Source organism: Buceros rhinoceros, unplaced genomic scaffold (genome assembly GCF_000710305.1).
Source record: "Buceros rhinoceros silvestris isolate BGI_N320 unplaced genomic scaffold, ASM71030v1 scaffold3060, whole genome shotgun sequence".
Taxonomy (NCBI): Eukaryota; Metazoa; Chordata; class Aves; order Bucerotiformes; family Bucerotidae; genus Buceros; species Buceros rhinoceros.
Window position 1 is genome coordinate 41,918 of NW_010387735.1, and position 10,173 is coordinate 52,090.

Genomic DNA, 10,173 nt, shown 5'->3' on the forward strand with positions numbered 1-10,173 from the left:
CAGCAGGAGAAAAATCTTCCTTGGCCTGTCAACATTTTCACTGCTTAGACTGTGATCCCTTGGGCTTTTCTTTTTTTCTCCTTTCCTTTTTTGATGTTAATTTTTGCAATAGAGACCATAGCAGCTACCAGGCAGCAGAGCTGGAGCCCATATAGACTCCAGCTAAGTTCTGTATATCCGCACCAGCCGGGGGAAGCGGCACCTTCTTCCCACAACCCCACTTCTGAGAAAACACAAAACCGACATAGACGACCCTTGGTTTCTGCTCCTGAAACACATTTGTACCTCGTTTGCTATCAACAAGTGCAAAACAGAAAATAAACACCAACGTAGGTTTCCCTGTGGTGGATCGAACAGGTCTTTGCTTCCTTCAGTGATTAGATGAGAAAACGTAAATTCACCAGCAGTCTTGAATGATGCTGTGGGCGTCAGCAAAACCCTCCTTGCCTGATGCTAGCTGGCCGTGGACCCATTTAAATCGCTTGTTGTGTGACAAACCACATGCAAGTTGAGGGAGGGAGGGGGGAAATATGCCAACAGTAAAATTATCTTTTCTTTTTATCTTTTTCCTAAATCACAAAATTGAAATGCAAATAGCTGTTTGCTGTGCTGTAGATTTCCAGGGTGTTTCCAGGAATACCTGAGAACCCCACGACAGCAGCCAGGGCTGGGAGGAAGAGGCAGCTTCCTCTCAGAGCCTGCAGAAAGGTCAGTGGTAATCACTCCTACCGCCATCCCAGGTTTTGTGGTCGTGCCTATCAAATCTTAACATCCTTTCTGCTTAATCTCATGGCTGTTGTTTTCTGATTAGATATATTCTCTCTGTCTGTACAGACAGCAGGACAAACTGAGCCCGGAGTACAGTAAGAGGAGGAGAGAGCCATGAGTAAAGAAATAGTATCTTCAGGTTTTACTAAGGTTGAAAGCTAAAAACAAACAAAAATATGTATTTTACCCTTTTTTGGAACCACAGTTTTCAAGGATAAGGATTTCCATCTGCTAAAGAAATTCCTTAGAGGAGCCAACATGTTTCCTATTGAGGAGAGACTTGAATTCCATCAGCAATGACAATTTCATTTCTTCCCAAGTGACGCTGGAGTCCACATTATTTTACCTGACGGATATTTATGCTTCTGATTACAGCTCGACAGAGGCATCATCTTCTTCCCAAAACAGGCCCAAGCCAGGATCAGCTCCATCTTTCTCAACTCATGGATGCAGAACAAACTCATATTTGGACAGACAATTTTGGGAGGGGTTTTCTCTTGTTGGAAGATTAATTTCTTGGTTTCTACAATATATTAATATAATATATCCTAGCAATCAGATCTGCATCTGGGACAAACCACTGTGGCTTCATTTAGCCACTGGAGTGTGGCTGATTTGCATTTCACAACCAAATCACACCTCACTTCCAGTCACCTATAGGCATGTATGAACATGCTTCCAGTGTCTCCATAATTGCTATGAAGCTGATTTTCAGAGGAAATTTCAAACCTCTTCACTGTATATCAAGTCACTGAAGACATTCTTATCTCCGACAGAAGAGCTAAATTGATAAACATGGATTAGATACGCTCTGTTCATCAGTGCAGGTACAGTCTGGGTAGAAGTGGGGTGGAAACTTCTCGTTGATCAGTATGCTCACAAGTAAGCAGAACCTGGTGACAGAAGCACATGGAATTATATTAATATACAATCAGAGGGCAGGACTCTGGTCGTCAATCACCAAATGTGGATAGATGCCAAGTAAATGGAAGGACACAGCACACAAATGACTCATGGGACAGGTGGGATGGCTCAAAAACTCCTTAAAAACATGTAGGAGAACATGTGGGGGACCTGCTCCCATGCCAGGGTTTGAGGTGTGGGTGATAGGGTGCTGAACAGGTGCTCCCATCAACTCCGTCCCAAGCAGCATCTCCTCTCCAGGTGAACTGAGACAGAGAAGCTGGGGAGAAACTAAGGCTGAAGCTGGGCCTATGCAAAATTTTGTGTGGCAGAGAAAGAGTAATGGCAAGCTGGGGGGAAGGCCCTGCAATAAATCAAACTGTGGAAGGGTATGATGCTCTTTGCTCTCACAGCACCTCCCAGAGCTAAATCATCCCCTGGGGACTGCTCATAAATCCCACCCCAGCCCAGCTTCACCCTCCAAAACGTCCCAGGAGCAAAGAGCCCTGCTGTAGCCAGACTTCGTCCTGGCGAGCTCAGAAGAACACTCCCCCAGGAGCCAAACCAGGCCACATTTCTCCCCCGGCATCCATCACAACACTCCAAGAGCTGCCCAATATAGGGATCTTACAAGCCTTTCTTCTCTCCCTGCGTTTGCTACGTGTGTTTGCCTTGGCCACCTCATCCCAACCTCCTTTTCATTTCTAATTTTTGTATTCAATCACTTTACACACAGAAACTGGCTCCAGTCAGAGCACACACAGGTCCTCACTTGTTCCCCAGCCGCAGCCATAGACCATGCAGTGTTCAGAGTCGTGAAGAGGGGGAAGCGGAGACAGAGAAGAAGTGACTTACAGACCCAGATAGACGCAAGGTATGGTGAGTGGAGGGGACGGGTTCACAGGGGTGCCAGCCCAAGGGATTCGTGGAGGTGGGCTGAGCTCTGTTTTTCTCAAATGGTTTTCTGTTGTTTGTGCAAAGGAACATTGTGTTTTTCAAAAACCCCACCAAATCACAACTGCCAGCCAGAATACAAAATGTCATGTTGTTCATGGTGAGGTTTTTCATCCGGGACTGGTTTTGCCTGTTTTTTTCCTGTTGTTTATTGCCACTTGTGGTGTGTGCATAAGCTGGTGTTGGCATGCTCTGGCAAAATGAGACATTGGTGGTTTGGTTTGTTTGCTCCAGGAAATGTGGCTCCCTTATGGCAGCCTGGTCCTGGCTGACTCCCCTGCCTCATCCTGTAAACTCAGAGGTTGCGATGGCGACTGTGCTAAAAGCCGTTACAAAACCAGGCATAAGGGATGTGCCCTCGGCAACACAGAAGACTGAGGTGAAGATGGGGAGAGAGTCAAGCTCTTTGCCTGGGGCACACCCTCTGTCTTCACACAAAACCCAGAAACTACCTCATTGTCATGCAAGCCAGTGAGGGAACCTCGGAGGGTTAAAGCCTTGAGGTGGTGGCCATCCTTATCACAGGCTCTGTGCCTCGCACTGCAGCTGGCCAGGGCAAAGCCTCTTAATGACAATTGACAGGTGCACAAAAGTTAACTAAAGAATTAGATAACACCCTCCCTCTTGCCTCCTCGAAGTGTTTGTTGCCTTATAAAATGTCAACTACAGGATGCTGCCATCTTTGTCATGCAGGATTTTATACCGGTCTTCATAAACATCAGTACACCCACTTAGGACTTTGCCAAAACCCTTCAGACCTCATGGCTAAGGTGGTTTCTTCTCAGGATGGCTTTTCAATTCTGTTTTGTCAGGTAACATATAATTTACCTTCTATTATTTTTACAGCACTGAAGAGTCCCGTTATGAAATAAAACATCACCAGCCAAAGACACACATCGCTTTTGGATGCTGACCTGGACCAAAACCCACCTAGATCACTCAGGAAAGGCTCAGAAAGGAAGCACAGAGCTTGTCCCTGCTCTTGGGGAATGTCCAACCTCCTCCTCCGCTCACCATCTTGCAAAATCATGTGTCACAAGCAAAATCTTGTGTCATAAGCATCAAGAAAGCTGATGGGTTTTGAGAGGGAGAAGACCACCACCACAGGTGACTGTGGTAGCCTGGCACTGGAGGAGTTAAAAGCCAGCAGTGCCTCAAGAAGCTGGAATCCACAGAGGTGTGCAAATGGCAGCCAGCCCCTCAGAAGTGCTGGGTTTGTCCAGGGGCTGCTAAATTCCTGCCTCTCCCCATGCAGTTGACATCTCCATCCCCACCAGCTTGCTGGCTGCCTTCCCTCCTCTGCCTGGCTAGGAGAGAGAGAAATTAAAATAAAGATGACTATGAGGCTGGAGAAAATGCTACTGCTGCTGCTGCTGCTGTTGCTGCTGCCACAAAGGTGGTTCCTGGCAAAGTCTGCCACGTCATGGGACACTTCTTGGCTTCAGCCCTACAAACAGCTCCCACTGAGGCAGCCTGCGAGGAGGAGGATGGAAAAGTACCGGGGAGTGCTGGATCCCAGCCACCCTCCTCCTGGGGGGAGCTCTGCAGACACCCCGCATACACGCTCCAGCGCTGCGGTATTTAACACTGGGATGCGGGAGGGCATGAGCCTCAGGTGGAGGTCACAGACACTGCAGTGACAACAGGGAGAGCGCAGGAGAGACTAGACTAAGTGGCCTGGTCCTTTCAAAGACGGTATTGGAAAAGGGTCTTCAGCTGGCCCTATTCCACCAGCTGATCCAGTACCCAAGGAGGGGTCACTTGGACAGTTACAGGATTTCCAAGCCTGGCTCCAAGCAAAGGAGTTAAATCTATAGGTAAGTCTTACCAAACTCCAAGCGCAAGAACCAACAGACGTCCCCGAGATGACAGACTAGCTGATCTGAAAGCTGTCTGAATATTTTGCAGTCATGACTTAAAAAGAGAGGTGAGCAATTTATAATGAAGCAGTGTCACCAGCTGGCATGAGAAAAACATTTCCTCTCTGTCAACGCGCAGGAAAGAAACCGGAGGAAATTACGTGAAACCAAATTTCATTTGCCTTTATTCGTAAACTGTTTCCCCAGCTCAGCAGCTGAGCAGCTTCAGGATGGTTTTCAGGATCAGGGCTCAGAGCGTGTCCCCTGAGCCAGGGGCAGAGAGTGCCTTAAGCCCTGTTTGCAGCGTGCCATGGATCAGTACCTCAGTTAAGACTCATCCCGGTGTCAGAAAGCGTGCCAAGCGTGTGCATGAATATCAGCAGTGGAGACACGCCCATATTTTCCTAAGCTGCTGCTGTGTGAGATTAGAATATTCAGATCCGATGCCCGTGGGCTTCATGCAGCCATGCAGAGGAAGAGGAGCAGGTTTCCTCTGCCTCTGAATCTGATTTGCCCATTATCTCCCAGCTCCTGCCCTCCAGCCCGGGGAGTAATTGGGAATACGGATCTCTTTATGATTCTCCTCCACAAGCCCATGAGTCAGAGCTGCTGCCTTCATTTGCAGGTAATCACACTAGTGAATGCAGCCACACTAGCTCCTTGCCTTTTAACATCCTTAGAGGGGGGCTGCGGCATGTTAATGCTCTGGATCTGGATCAGCTCTCTCGGCTCATTATGGCCATTTCTCACAACCTGAAACAGGTCACACAAGCTCCCCTGGTAAGTGGGATGAGACATCATGTAGTTCCAAAGGAGTTTCTGGAAGTGCCACTGTCCTCTCCTCAAACAGCAGCATCCAGAACATTTAGCTGCCTGATTTTCCTGTGAGTTAATGCCATAACCACCCCTTTCTTGCTTCCGCAGCTACCAGGGAGACCTGGGGCCGCTGGAAATCACCCTGCTCCGACAGAGGAAGACACTTTGCAAAGCATGTGCCCTCTGTCTGGGAAAGTGGAGGGTGCTGCACAAGTGATAAATTATTGTTCTAGTTCCCCTTTTGGCTTTACTAGTCAGTAGCTAGTCAGTGTTTCATTCATTCCTCGATTTTCATTACTCTTGTGGCTACCACCATCAGACTGAGTGCTCCACTTTTCCATGACATTATCATCACATATCTGTGCTGGGGCAGTCCTGCCACTTCGCTTTTGAAACAGGAAATCAAGTTATTGAGAGGACAATACTTGCCAGAGGTCACAACTTAGCCTCAGAAGCCATGCAAGGAACTGGAGGACACTGTTTCAGGTCAACACGGTGTTACACAGAGGATCCTTCCTCCCGACAGGGTGGAGGTAACCCATGGAGGGACAGCACTACCTTTTATATCTCCCACCATATACCATGTGCTTAATGCAACTTGCATCTGACTCATACCAGTCCCGAGCATCATTTACGGGTGGTTTGCCATTTGATGTCAGTCAAGTTCCTGGTGTTATTCTTTTCCAGTATAAAAACTCATGGCTGGGTGCCTGTAACTGAATTCTCTGCGCTGGCCAAGGCTGTGCTTGGGCCACACAGAAAACGGTTTGACCCCAGATAACAGTTTAACTCCTGCTTTATTCAGTTAAAGGATTCCACAGCAGGTATCATTTGTGGAGTTCTACTGGGAAAAATACAAAAGCGGCTGAGGAGCGGGCAGCAAAGTGCAGGGCCCTCTCTGAGCCTTGCTGAACAAGGACACTCTGTGTGCAAAGAGCTGCAGAACTTCCAGTTCTTCCAGAAGTCCAGGTCTTGGGTTGCTGTTCCATGCCAGATGCCTGTGGTCATCAGCTGCAGGGCACTGGCAGCCAGGACAAGATGACCAGAGCTGCCTCTTCTCTTCTCAAATCACAGAGTTATGCAAATTGCTCACTGGCTTAACAAACTGCTTTAAATTACACAGAGGTCTCTTTTTTACCTGAAGGCTGCAATGCCATCCATGCTACCACTAAGACCAGGAGTGTATGTGAAATTCCTGCCCTCTTTATCCATGGCCTGAAAGAAAAGCATGGGCAACAAGCAGAGCATCTCCGCTAATCCAGCTTGTACCCCAGGCCCACACAGACCCCAGCATTTATGTTGAGCACTTAGGAACACACATCCACGCACTCCCATGGTGTTTTGCCGATGAATCTTAACCTTCTCCCAAAGGACTCCCTCCTGCTGTCATTGGCAGGCACCCTGGGTTTATGTCCTCGTTGGTACCTTCCAAGTCTAAGCATGGGTGCTGTTAGGGCCACTTCTTGCACTCCCGTAGTATCTCTGCTGCCTTCCCCACACAGGCACTGTTTAAGGAAACTGCCCTAAGACCCCTGTGGAGTTCTCGTCAAGAACATCAGAAGCTTTGGCCGTTTTCACTCAAGAGCCTTAAGGCCTACCCTATTGCTTTAATGTCTACTCCTGATTTTTCTGAAGGCAGTGGTTTACCTGCTTTCCAGCCAGAAGACCTCAAGGTACCTATTCTATCAGGCCTGCTGATGTTTTTAGGAAGATTCACCACCAGTTGCTGGAATAAGTGCCTAGCAGCTGGAGCAGGGCCCAGAGAAAAGCCATCCTCCATAAAATCCCTCTCTACAACTGATTAGAGCTCCGCAGGCTTTTCTGCTGAGACACTGATGCGATCCTTGGCCTCAAAGAGGGGCATTTAATTAGCCTGAAGTGGCTTGGTTAGCTAATTAAGCACTGGAGTGGGAACAAGATTCCTGCTTTTCAGCCCAAAGGCTGTGTGCAGCTTTGGTCCCGTCCTTTAAAGCCGTTGAGTCTGTTATTCATGACTTTCTCTAAAGGGGCTGCTCTTGGGCATGTCTGCACTGCCAGCAGCACGGCAAAGAGCAGTTATCCTGGGTAGCTTTAAATGAGGTGGCATAAGTGCTGGAAGGAACCTGGTCCTAGGTGTCTGCTTCTCTGTGCTGTGGATTCAGCCCCCTCCTCCTCAGCAATCAGCCAGTCACCAGGCTCACCCCAATGAGCTGGGGCAGAGGGGAGCAGCTGGCTCCCAGTGCACCGGGGTGTCCCATGGGGAGAGATGTCCCACCACGGCACTCCGCCAGCGGATTGACATCACGGCAGTCTGGGGTTTTGCCCTGCTCTGTGCTCTCTGATCAGATAAGGGCCATTCAGATAAGACCCCCGGGATGCGGGGTAGCACCAAGCCCAGGTGGTGGGAAGAAGAATGCTTTGGGCCACTCTGTTTCTAGACCTCCCTTTCCCACCACTTGTGCTGCTCTATTTTGCTGTGGTGCATGCTCTCTTCTGCGTGTGGTGTGCCACATGCTGCATGGTTGTACAAGGCCATGCTTTCTTATAGCAAAGGTTATTCACCTACCTCAGAAGAGAAAGAATTAATGTCACAAACCAACCTCAGCACTAACGGACATGGAAAATTGGCAGGGAAGAAAGCAGCATAATTGCAGCGGCTGAGGGAGTCGGGAACAGCCCTGCCCAGAGACACACGTCAAAGGAAAATCCCTGCCAACCTGGCTCGCTCTGCCATCAGCCCTGCTTCCCTCCTGTATCTTTTGTCTCCTGCCCTGAGGGTACCATGAGCCAGAGCGTGCCAGCCAGCCCTCCACGTCTTCATCCAGACTGGCAGGTAAGTAGTGTGGCTTTAAATGGGAGAAGAGCAATAATGAAGAGACTGAGCATCTCACGGCTCATGGGCTGCCGGGGATGCGTGCTGTCCTTCCCCGCACCCCAGCCTCCTCCCCACAACCTGAGCAGTGTTGAACAGAGAAGCCTGTTTGGGATCAGCCGGGGCAGCAGCTTTTCCAGGGCTGGCATGCGTCAGGGGACAAAGATGAGAGACATGCACAGGGCAAATGGAAAAATCCAACCCGCTCACCTTGCTAACGGCTGATGGAGGGTTGTTCTTGGCCACCCTCCCCCTGTACAGAGAAGCAGTGCTGTAAACACTGTCCCAGAACTTTCTCTGCCTCCTGCTTCCCAATTAATCCACATCCTGAGTTAGTAATGGGCAGAAATAGAATCACAGAACCATAGAATCAATCTTAGAATCAGAATCATAAAATCAGAATCACGGAATTATAGAACTCTTTGGGATGGAAGAGACCTTCATGGTCATCTAGTCCAACCCCCCTGCAGTGAGCAGGGACATCTTCAACTAGATCAGGTTGCCCAGAGCCCCATCCAACCTGACCTGGAATGTTTCCAGGGATGGGGCATCTGCCACCTCTCTGGGCAACCTGGGCCAGTGTCTCACCACCCTCACTGGAAACATTTCTTCCTTGCACCTAGTCTGAATCTCCCTCTTTTAGCTTAAACCCATCAGTCCTTGTTCTGTTGTAACAGGCCCTGCTGAAAAGTCTGTCTCCATCTTTCTTACAGGCCCCTTTAAGTACTGAAAGGCTGCAGTAAGGTCTCTTCAGAGCCTTCTCTTCTCCAGGCTGAACAACCCCAACTCTCAGCCTGCCCTCAGAGCAAAGGGGTTCCAGACCTTTGATCATTTTTGTGAGACCTCCTCTGAAACAGGCCCATATCCTTCTTGTGCTGAGGACCCCAGGGCTGGACACAGCACTGCAGGTGGTGTCTCACCAGAGGGGAGCAGAGGGGCAGGATCCCTTCCCTTGACCTGCTGGCCATGCTGCTGGGGATGCAGCCCAGGATACAGTTGGCCGTCTGGGCTGCAAGTACATATTGCTGGGTCATGTCCAACTCTTCATCCTACTTAATCTAATTCCCGATTTCCAGGTGCCCCTTGGCCAGCAGAGGCTAGATATGTGCTGTGCTCCTTGGACCCATTCTCAGACCCAGTAGTACCAGTGCATCACTCCTTCACCTGTAATAGATGGGGTTCACCAGGCAGATCCTGCCTGTCTAAGCCCACGCACCTTCCTGGTCCCTGCACTAACTACCAGGCAATGCTCCTCCCTGATGTCTAACAGCAACCACCACAAATATGCTTCACTCATCTCCTAAGCACAGTAGGAAATAGGTGGCCACAGTATATTTGTGTCTTCTGCAGAGCTACCGTTGTAAAGCTGTTGTTGGCACATGTAAAGACAGAGGGGACACGAGCTGGGAGTTAGGGATGTGCACAGAAAAATGGCCCTCTGGACTGGAGATAGGACAGAAACGCCCAGAGAGCTGGAGGGATACTGCAGGCATGGAAAGATACAAAGTCCAAGAGGAGAAGAAGAAAGCAAAGCTCCCAAAGGACAGGCACAGCTTGAACGCAGTGCTGAGTGACTTGTGTGCTTTGCTTCATCTCCATAGTCTTCCATGCTCAGGAGTCGTGACTTAGCCAAGCACCACCATGTAGCCAGAGGAACACAATGCTGTACAGCAGCTGAGGCAACACATAAAGAACTGAGCAGCTGTTGAACTCCTGAGTTATCTGGGTGATGCCAGCCCGCTTGTGAAGTAATTAAACATACCGATGCCCCTGTCAAGGATGAGGAGACCAGGTCATGTCACTTTGCCCTCAAAGTCAGTGGCATTGCTGTGAATATAAGCCAGGAGTCCTGACTGCTAGTCCCTGCACTAACCACCAGGCAATGCTCCTCCCTAATGTCTAACAGGAACCACCACAAATATGCTTCACTCCTCTCCTAAGCACAGTAGGAAATAAATGGCCACAGTATATTCATGCCTTCTGTAGAGCTGCTATTCATTTCTGGTGTTGCCCTCCGGTAAC